The sequence below is a fragment of the Anguilla rostrata genome, chromosome 7, assembly GCF_018555375.3.
Source record: "Anguilla rostrata isolate EN2019 chromosome 7, ASM1855537v3, whole genome shotgun sequence".
Taxonomy (NCBI): Eukaryota; Metazoa; Chordata; class Actinopteri; order Anguilliformes; family Anguillidae; genus Anguilla; species Anguilla rostrata.
The window spans coordinates 56,233,307-56,244,583 of record NC_057939.1 but is presented as its reverse complement, the minus strand read 5'-3'; positions in this window follow the sequence as shown (position 1 = coordinate 56,244,583).

The window sequence follows — 11,277 nt, the reverse complement described above, 5'->3', positions numbered from 1 at the left end:
TAATCCCACAGTGACCTGGGCTGACCCGCCCAGAGAGGAAAGCTGCTTACACACAGAGAGAGAGTGTGTCTGTGGAACACCCAGCAGCCTGGCAGAGCCCCTCCCCCTGCCCCCCCCCTTCTCCCTCCGCCCGACCCCTGCGTCACTTTCTCAGGCTCCCCGCCCTCACTCCCCCCAGGCCCTGCCCCCCCCCCCTCACTCCTCCCAGGCCTTGCCCCCCCTCACTCCTCCTAGGCCCTGCCCCCCCCCTTCACTCCTCCCAGGCCCTGCCCCCCCCCCCCCTTCAGCGTGTTAAAGTCACAGCGGTTCTCTCGCGCTCCCGTCTGAGAAAACCAGCGCCATCCACAGGCCGTGCAGGGCGGTGTAGAGCATACAGAGCTCACTGAGCGCGCTCACAGCAACAGGCCGGCATTCATTCCCAGGGCCTGTCCCACACACCACCATACCTACTGTGTGAGCATTCAGTACTACCACACACACCACCACACCTACTGTGCATTCAGTACTAACACACACACCATCACACCTACTGTGTGAGCATTCAGTACTAACACACACACACACCACCACACCTACTGTGTGAGCATTCATTACTAACACACACGCACGCACGCACACACACACACACAACTACTGTGTGAGCATTCAGTACTAACACGCACGCACGCATGCACACACGCACACGCACACACCTACTGTGTGAGCATTCAGTACTAACACACACACACACTCACTGTGTGAGCATTCAGTACTAACACACACACACACACACACACACACGCACACACACACCGTCATGATACATAAGCACATTCATGCATGCACATCCCTACATACGTGCACAAACATATTCACAAACACATCATCTCAAACACAACCACCCACACACATATCTTGTCCATATCATCATCATCATCATCATCATCATCATTGTCAGTCCATATAGTTTCATACTTCATTACATACCTGCGCATGGATATATAGGATATCTGCATGTTGAGACCGTATCTCCCCTGTTTAACAAACACATAACACTGTTGATAACTGAATCTCTGTTTCTGAGATACAAACAGCAGAATCTCTGCTCTCTTCCTTATGGACAGCCTTCTGATGATTGCTCACACAGCTGTTTGCTCGCTCATGACTCTCCCCCTGACCAGTTCACTCACCATAACAGGCAGTGCCCCAGACGGTCCGTACTGACCCAGACCACAGGGACCGGCTCCATGCAGGACCCCCCGTGGTGTCCTCTTCCCAACGGAGACGACAGGGACACCCCACAGCCTGCTCGCACAGTGAGGGGTCCGCCAATGCAGAGAGAATACCCATAATCCTCTGGGACCTCGTCCTTCCCGAAGACCCTGAAATACGCGGACAACAGGAGACACAGCAGTGATCAGTCCTCCCAAAACATATTCCGTCCCTGAGTGATCTGCGCTTCATTTCATTTGTGAGTATGTGTGTGGGTGTGTGTGTGTGTGTGTGTGTTGGTTTGTGTGGGGTCTGTGTGTGCGTGTGTGTGTAGGTATATGTGTGTGTGTGGGGGGAGGGTGTTTGTGTGTGGGTGTGTGTGTTGGTGGGGGGGCTGTGTGGGCGTGTGTGTGGGGGGGAGTGGCGGGGGTGTGTACATCACAGCTGGCTAATGCAATGCAGTGGGCTGCTCCAGGTCAAACGCTCACACAGAATCCCTCAGTGTGTGTAGTAGCCACTCACTGCCTGCCAATCAAAATGATCCCCATAACAACTAGATATTAAGAGGCAAAATTGCAATAGATACAACTACAGTAACAACTAGGTACTTTAAATGTCTTTTTATTGTGATGATACATGTTTACACACACATTAATACATATGTACATACACACACACACACGTACATACATACACACACACATTAATGTAATCCATAAACCCGTGGCGGCAGCGCTGCATATTGCATGTTTAATACGCTCTGCTGCCTCCCAGCTCAGACGCGAGCGCACAGCCGTCCGATAGTCCTCCTTCATTTCCTGCGACATCCGGGCAGCTCACAGAACGAGCCTCTCTTACCCACAGCCTCCGGAACACACTCCTCTGTCCCCTTAATTGGATGGAAACCTTGAGCAAAACAAACATGAAGCACTGGGTTCAGAAATGAAGCCAGGGTATGGAAGGAGCTCTTCAGAGAGCGATGGTGGATGGGAGTCCGTGGAAATACACAAAAGAAAACCAAAAAAAGAAAAAGCAACACCTCCTACATCTCGTTTTTGTCGGACAGAGGTGTGATGTTTGTTTAGTGCCATCCACGCTGAACTTCTCCTCCTCCCCTTCCTGCAGGTGGAGTTTTGGGGTGAGCACGTGCTCCCCTGAGGAATAGTCTTTGTTTAGTGTCACTGGGGAGAAATGACCCTGCTCCTCCTGGACTTGATTCTTAAAATAATATGGAGCACTTCTAGCAATTCTTTTTGCATCAATATTCTCATGCTTCTCCCCCTGATTCTCTTCAGTTTGGAATGCCCACTCATATACTGTATATCAGCGATATATATATCAGCGATACACGGTATATCTCCCCGCTGTGACCTTCAGTACCGCTCTGAGGACGCCGAGCATGCGCTCTGCACCGAAGCCTGAGAGGCCTGCTTCTCATCACATCACATTTTGCCACAGGTGGAGAGTCCAGGCCTCACCAAGTAAAAGTCCTGCCCCCTGTTTCTTCCACCCTTGCCATAGTTTCAAACTACACTCTTCATTCTTTTGAGTAAGTTTTAAATTTTACTTAAATGTTTTCTCCTCCCGCCAAAACCCCTCCCGCTCATGGGGGTCCTGTACCGTGTCCTCTTGGTTTGGCCTCTCATCAGTCCTCAGACTCTTCTTTTGATTACACCCAATCCAGCACGACCTTGTCAGGATGTGGACCCCTCTGTCTCTCCTGGTCAGGTGGAGTCAGCCAGGAGCACCTGCCGAAAGGGGAGGCCGTTTCAGGTAGCAGGTGTTTCTGGGGCGAATGTGCTCGAGTTTAAACTCCTACGGGTCGCTTTCGGCAGGCACATTATCATGTGTTTACTTATGAATATTAATTATACGGACATGGAAACAGTATTGGAATATTCTTCCTTTACTGTTTATTTGCAGTCCCTTTGTAGTCCTTTATGCTATTGTCTAAGAGTTTCCTTTTTAACTATTTTCATATTTATGTGCTAAAGCCATTTTTGGTTTTTCATATGGTTCAGAGAAAGCGTTCTGAAATGTGGTCCCTCAATTGAAAGGCTTGTTTATTTGTTAGCTTTGCTAGGCAACAGGCAAAGTGACCTTCCTCAGTTTGGCAGCCTGTGTGGAGCACAGCTCTTCTTTCATCTTCAATCTGAGCACAGTCGCATTACTGCAACCAAATCACACCAAACCACAAAACATTATTTTACTGTACAACTGCTCAAAAGCGTTTCCACCCCCCATTGCTTCTAACTAAGGCACAATGCACTGGGCCCACAATGCAGGCAGCGTGGAGGTGGTGGAATATTCATGCAGAACCATCAGCCTTTATGTCTGATGAAAGACCAATTACAGAAAGGAAAACACATTTGCAGAGCTCTGCGAAAACATAAATGAATAAATAACACTTAAATATTATTTAGCGTCCCTGCTGAGCAGCGCACAACAGGAAGCCCAACTCTGCGTGATGGACTGGCATGCGCAGCGACGCGTTTCCACGGGAACGTCTGGGAGGCGAGGGGGTAAGGAGTGGTGGTAGGGTAGAGTGTGTGTGCGTGCGTGTGTGTGCATGCGTGCCCTGCGTGTGTGTGCGTGTGTGTGCATGTGCATGTGCGTGTTTGCGTGTGTGTGCATGCGTGCCCTGCGTGTGTATGTGCATGCGTGTGTGTGTGTGCGTGTGTGTGCATGCATGCCCTGTGCGTGTGTGTGTGTGCGTGTTTGCGCGTGTGTGCATGCGTGCCTTGCGCGTGTGTGCATGTGTGTGTGTGTGCATGTGCATGTGCATGCATGCCCTGCGTGTGCACGTGTGTGTGCGTGTGTGCATGCGCGTGTGTGTGTGCATGTGTGTGTGCGTGCGAGTGTGTGTGTGCATGCGTGTGTGTGCGTGCCCTGCGTGCGTGTGTGTGTGTGTGTGCATGTGTGTGTCCGTGCATACGTGCGTGTGTGTGTGTGTGCGTGCGAGCGTGTGCGCGTGTGTGTGTGTGCGTGCGAGCGTGTGCGTGTGTGTGTGTGTCTGTGTGTGTGTGTGTGTGCGTGCATGCGTACTTGCGAGCGTGTGCCTGCGTGTGCTTCAGGATAAAAGAACACGCTAATGTTCGGCGTGTGGTGGTTTCATTTTAGCTTGAGACGTGCTGTGAACTTTCTTTGTTTTTCATTCTTCATCATGAAAATGTTGCGGTTGTCATTTCACTTCTGAACTGTTAAACATTTTATTTTCGCTATTGAGAGCACAAGGTTGGGGCGACATTTTCATAACTGGTGTGATGCAGCCTCTCTCTTTTCTAAAACATGAGCAGCAATTTCCATTCTAATGCAGCACTGCCACTTACTGCGTTTTACAGCTGTTAGGAGTGCAGGACCACTTTGACCAGCAGTAACGTGTCTCTTGAGCTTTCAAGCTCACCGCTCAGTACGGCTAAATGCAAACCACTGTATTTCCCAGAGTAATGGCTGACCAAGAAATGATCTGCATAACCCATTAGTGCACATTTCACATCCCCGTGTGTTCTCTTTCTCTGCTTCATTCCCACCAGAACAGGCTGACTCACGGTTTGGGCCAGCCAATCAGAGCGAAAGGTGGAGAAACAAGGAAAGATGAGGTGTTGTTTATCAGATTATTCACAATGCAACAAATTACAGGACACCGCTCATTTGAATGAGTTCTGTTGAATCTGAAATCCTGCGTTTCAACAGGAAGAGAATCTTCCTTTGTCGTCTGGTGTTTTCAGTCAATCTGACATCCTTTCATAGAAAAAGTCTGGTTTATTCTCGCAGAAATTAAATTTATTGAAAGTTGCATGGTGGTGTGAACCCTGTACGAACCTAGCTGTAATTACTCACAGGTCACACAATGCGGCTGGCTCTGTTCCTGTTATAGCGCCCCCTGGTGCGCTCGCGGCGCCATTGTCCGGCTCATCCTGTGTTTACAGGTGGCACGGAACCCTGTGTGCCCGTGGTGCGAGACCGACCCTGTGGAGCGCAGGCGGGGTCAAGCTGGGCGGGGTGGAGGTTGGCGGGGTGGAGGTGGGCGGGGTCGAGGTTGGCGGGTGGAGGTGGGAGGGGTCGAGCTGGCGGGGTCGAGGTTGGCGGGTGGAGGTGGGCGGGGTCAAGCTGGGCGGGTCGAGGTTGGCGGGTGGAGGTGGGCGGGGTGGAGGTTGGCGGGTGGAGGTGGGAGGGGTCGAGCTGGGCGGGGTCGAGGTTGGCGGGGTGGAGGTGGGCGGGGTCAAGCTGCTCTGTCTCCCAGCTGCTCTGTCTCCCAGCAGCTCTATATCCCAGCAGCTCTGCCTCCCAGCAGCTCTATCTCCCAGCAGCTCTGTCTCCCAGCAGCTCTATCTCCCAGCAGCTCTGTCTCCCAGCAGCTCTGTCTCCCAGCAGCTATATATCCCAGCAGCTCTGTCTCCCAGCAGCTCTGTCTCCCAGCAGCTCTGTCTCCCAGCAGCTCTGTCTCCCAGCAGCTCTGTCTCCCAGCAGCTCTATATCCCAGCAGCTCTATCTCCCAGCAGCTCTGTCTCCCAGCAGCTCTATCTCCCAGCAGCTCTATCTCCCAGCAGCTCTGTCTCCCAGCAGCTCTGTCTCCCAGCAGCTCTATCACCCAGCAGCTCTATATCCCAGCAGCTCTATCTCCCAGCAGCTCTGTCTCCCAGCAGCTCTATATCCCAGCAGCTCTATCTCCCAGCAGCTCTGTCTCCCAGCAGCTCTATCACCCAGCAGCTCTATCTCCCAGCAGCTCTGTCTCCCAGCAGCTCTATATCCCAGCAGCTCTATCTCCCAGCAGCTCTGTCTCCCAGCAGCTCTATCACCCAGCAGCTCTATCACCCAGCAGCTCTATCTCCCAGCAGCTCTGTCTCCCAGCAGCTCTATATCCCAGCATCTCTATCTCCCAGCAGCTCTGTCTCCCAGCAGCTCTATCTCCCAGCAGCTCTGTCTCCCAGCAGCTCTATATCCCAGCAGCTCTGTCTCCCAGCAGCTCTATCTCCCAGCAGCTCTATCTCCCAGCAGTCCCTCTGAAAGGCCTGGCTGTGACATGGCCGCTGGCCTGCAGGTGTGACCTCACACGGCGTTCCTGCTCCACAGAGCGGCAGAAGGAGGAAATGAGATTCCCGGCCTTCTGGCCCCCGCTGACAGGGTCGCCCCCCCGAGCTCGCTCAGCCCGCTGTCGCTCACGGCAACGGAGGCGAGCGCTGGACAGGTACAACAGCGCGACACGCGAAGGCCCCCGCTGTCTGTCAAAACAAGACCGTTAGCGCGAGGGGGGGGGCATCAGGGTGCGCGAGGGGGGGGCATCAGCAGGCGTGATCACAGGGTGACACAGCCGTCAAAGGACACGCTGTAGCTCCCCCCGCTGTTCCTGCATACCCCCCCTTTCTGATATTTATATTTAGGCGGAGGGGGAGGGCCTCAGATGGGGCGGGGCTCAGAGGGGGTGGGGGCTCAGATGGGGCAGGGCTCAGACGGGGCGGGGCTCAGAGGGGCGGGGCTCAGATGGGGCAGGGCTCAGACGGGGTGGGGCTCAGAGGGGGCGGGGCTCAGATGGGGCAGGGCTCAGATGGGGAGGGCCTCAGAGGGGGCGGGGCTCAGATGGGGTGGGGCTCAGAGGGGGCGGGCCTGTTTGATGTCTTCCTCAGCCCGTGGTGCAGAGGGGAGCGTGTCCAGCGTGCCGCTCGAACCCGCCCCCGGGCCCGTGTTTGCGCTGGAGCTCATGCAGGGGGAGGGTGTTATTACAGCCTCTCTCCCTCTCTGGCCCGCGGTAATTAAACAGCTGAATCCACTTAGCTGGACAGCTCCAGCAATTAAGTGGCGGATTAAAAGTGATTCAATTTTCCGCGGCAGGGAGGGACTCAACCCGCCTCACCCGCCGCTCCCCATCACCTTGGGTGGCGTCCTTAAGCAGAACCAACTGCAGAAGGCTCTACAGTAACGCACTGCAGAAACACACACATACACGCACACACACACACACACACACACACACACACGCACGTACACGCACACACACACACACGCACGCACACACACACGCACGCACACACACATACACACACGCACGCACGCACGTACACGCACACACACATACACACACACACGCACGCACACACACACACAGTTTGCATATCTGTCCCTCATGGTGGGGGCAGAGAGCTGTGGAAAGCCCTGAGGTTGTGGGGGGGGGGGGGGTTAGGGATGATCTGCTGCTGGAGGGGCTGCTCTGGGGCAGGGGGAACAGGGCGGGTGAGGGTGATGAGCGGGGTGGGGGGGTTGGGGGGAAGCGGGGGGGGGGTCTGGTTTGAACAGACAGGGCATCTGGGTCTCATTTCTCTAGAACTCTCCCTGAAATACAAGTCAGCCAATGCATCTTAACCACAAGAGAGAGGAAAGAGAGGAAGAGAGAGAGGAGGGAGACGGAGAGAGAGAGGGAAAAAGAGAGAGGAGAGAGAAGAAGATATTGACTGGCCACACATCTGGCTGCTGGAGAGAGAGAGTGAGAGAGAGCACTGAAAAGAGACAGAAACAAGAAGAAAGAGTGAGTTTATGGATCTGAAAAGTAATCAATTGACCACGCTCTCCATGTGACGCCTCAGCTCTTCCCTGTTTTCCACTTTAACCCCATCAGCAGCCGCTCGGCTAACGTTAGAAACAGAGGATTTTTTAACGCTAGCTGTAACCCTAACCCTAAACAACTCTAACCCTAGCTGTAACCCTAACCCTAACCCTAAACAACTCTAACCCTAGCTGTAACCCTAACCCTAACCCTAAATAACCCTAAATAACCCTAAGTAACCCTAACGCCCTATGTGCTGGCCATGGTGGTGGGAGGCCCCACCCTGGCAGATTAGGCAGGCGGGTCAGGCAGAGGGATGGGGCACAGTGACTGATGGTGACTGAGAACAGACAGACAGAGCACCTTCTTTCTCTGGATGCCAGCTGTTCCTGAACTGTGAGACACAAGAAACTAAATTAATCCAGGTCTTGCACACACTATGTCTCCTTGGAGACAAATCTGGCCACTGACCAGCATCTCTTTGCAGTTATTTTTAACCCCAGATGCAAAGATGCGATGCGGCTTTATTGTAGTTAATGCCGAAAGTCACAGAGCCAAATGCAGGGTCACATGTGACCACTAGAGGGAGACAAATACCCTGCTCAACAAAAGGTCTCAAATGTGTTTCTTTACCTAACTGCGGTAGCTACAGCTAAAACATGGGCTACATTTCAAGAGTACCGCGGGTGACACAGGTAAACCCTCACGTGGGAAGGGTTTCGTGCAGGCAAATGAAAGCACTGGTGGTGTGTGTGTGTGTGTGTGTGTTTGTATAGGAAAATGTACAGTACAGAACAGCCTGTGTTCATGAATACACACTCATGGCATCTAGAATGAACTATCTCAGTCACTGTGTCTGATGTCCTGAGGGGAAAGACCATGACATCAGAGCTCTCTGAACTGATCTGATGTATGAATGAAAACCAGTTCAAACTTGCTCACGCACAGGAAAGTTCAGGATGGTAGTTCATTTCTGCAGTGCCTCTGAGAAAGAGTGCAGATCTCAAGTCTCACTTCCATGAGCATTCAATACAGAGCGAATTACACTGATGCCAAGACAAAAAACTGAGGTCATGTCTGAATGGTGGTTAAAAAACAGTCCATATAATTCCTCTCACCTGAACAACCTAGAGCTCAACGCCCCCTCCTGGTCGTTTGTGATATTAATCTACCCAGCATATTACTCCGTAGTCTGGCAGAGCCCACATTGAGGAATCTGAGGAATTACTTCAGATGAAAAAATGAATTCACATTAACAGTGACAGTAATACTTTTTTCTCACTGGAGTACACTCACCTAAGAGAGAAGTGCTTTGAAATACAGTTTCTGAAACTGGCCAATCAGTAGGTGGCAGTCTTTGCTCTGTGTCAGAATGTAGCTCAGCTGTGCAGCGGCTTTGGACGGATGCCCAGTACAGCCGCTATTCTGAGCCACACTCACCGTTGGGTTCTCCAGGACAATTCCCATTCGGGCTGTCCATAGTTTAAATACACCAGCTCTAAAGCAGCTCAGCGATTCCACCCAGCGAGTTCTGAGAACTCCCCCTGGTCATGCCACCCATTGGACTGGGAGGTATTTTACCCTTATTTTTTAAGACATTGTCTTTTTTATTCCACTGTGAAGCATTCTCAGCTGCTTGTCCTGCATAAAAGGTGCTCTATAAATGAAGTGTATTATTACAGAGCGATTAAATGTCATCGTTTACGACTCTTCTCAAACGCTGCTTACGTTAAGGAAAACACTCTTTGCAAACTCAGATTATTGCACTCATCTCACACATTTTTCCTTTCTTTGCTTTGTCTCTGGAACCTTTGTCGAAAGAAACAGGGTGAGTTTAGAATAGAAGTAATAATTGCATGAAAATAAAACAATACAGGCAAACTTTTTCCATACACATTCATGCCAGTGAGATACTACATACATTTTAGATTAGAAGAAACAGTAAGAAACCATCTTATTGAATCTTCTGGTACAGAAAATATTTGGCTCATTCAAAATCACTAACAAACCCGTGTACTAATCGTTCTTCAAGCGGCTGAACACAACCGTGAACTCGCCTTAACCCTCAGACTAACCGTTTTCCTAACCCTAACCCTAAACCCTAACCAAAACACATTCTCACTTCATAAAGCGGTGTGACAACAGGGCACAGGGTACAGGGCACAGGTATGCAGACATGCTCGTGTGGCTGTGCTGCTCTCCTGGGCACAGGGCACAGGGCACAGAGCACAGGGTAGAGGGTAGAGGGAACAGGTATGCAGACACACTCATGTGGCTGTGCCTGCACACATCACTGCAGCTGATGAGACCTCTAGGCAGGTGAACAGAACAGTGGGGCTGGGTCCTTATTACTGTCAGTCAACACACACCACCTGAATTCCACAGGAAGAGAAGAACAGCAACGTCAGCTCTTATGTATTCACACATCTGCTGCTTCATAGGTGTTCTCACTCAGTACATGCTGTATGAACATGTATACACAACCACAATAAGACTCCGCTGTGCTCTCACCAATCACGACAGTCAGTTGTAAACTGAAAGCAAAACCATTTTATACCTCTGGAGATGACAGTTTTCAGTTTTGTTTGGAGGGATTCTGTTTGTGTGCTGCCTGCTGACCCTCTTATCTGACCTATTCACTGCTCAGAACACACAGAAGAAATACACCCAGACATGGGGAAAACTGAAAATAATTAATCATCATTATTTTTCCCTGATATCAAAAATACTGAAAAGCGTAGATGTATTCTCTTGCAGTCTGGGAAAAATAATGGAGTTCTCTCATGAATTCATATTGCAGTTGGAATACTTTAGAGGTTAGGACTTTGGCCAGAATATATCAGCTTTTTATTGCACTTTGTTAATGGGAGTCATGCACACACTCTTTCTCTTGTCAGGCTGTGTGTAATTTCTGTCAGTAGCACTGTTCTCTGATCAGTGATGCACATATGCTTACTTAATGAACAATAATCAGAAAGAGTCAATAAATGATTAACAATAAATGACACTTGTATCCATTAAGAATATAATAATAATCACATTCTAATTCCAAAATTATCAAAAACAATATTACAACCCAGGTTTTTCATGATAGGGTAAAAATCAGTGAAATGACAGTTTGCATGATTTGCTTGTTGTTTTAGACGCTATTAAGTCATTTTTGTCTAAAATATTAAATGATCTTTTCCATTCAACCGTTTAGCCGAACGTTTTATTTTTGTCGAGCAACTCTAAAATTAGCTATCGCCTCTGGAATGCAGAGCAGAAGTAACTAACCGGTTTAAGAAAAATTGCGATTGTTTCTATAATATTTTAAAACCGTAATTTATTCTTATTCATTCTTTGACCAATGAATTATGTGTAATAGATCATATAAATAATTTTAAGCGTTTCGTTTGCGATTATGAGAGTCGCCCGCATGGTTGGGGTGTGTAGTTTTATTTTCTCCCGTCTGCTCTTGTGGAAAGTGTTATCTTAGCTTTTGAGAGGTGCTGTTGCCTCCAACTCCCAGAGTTCCTTATATTGATTTCCCAGCTGCGAAACTGCTG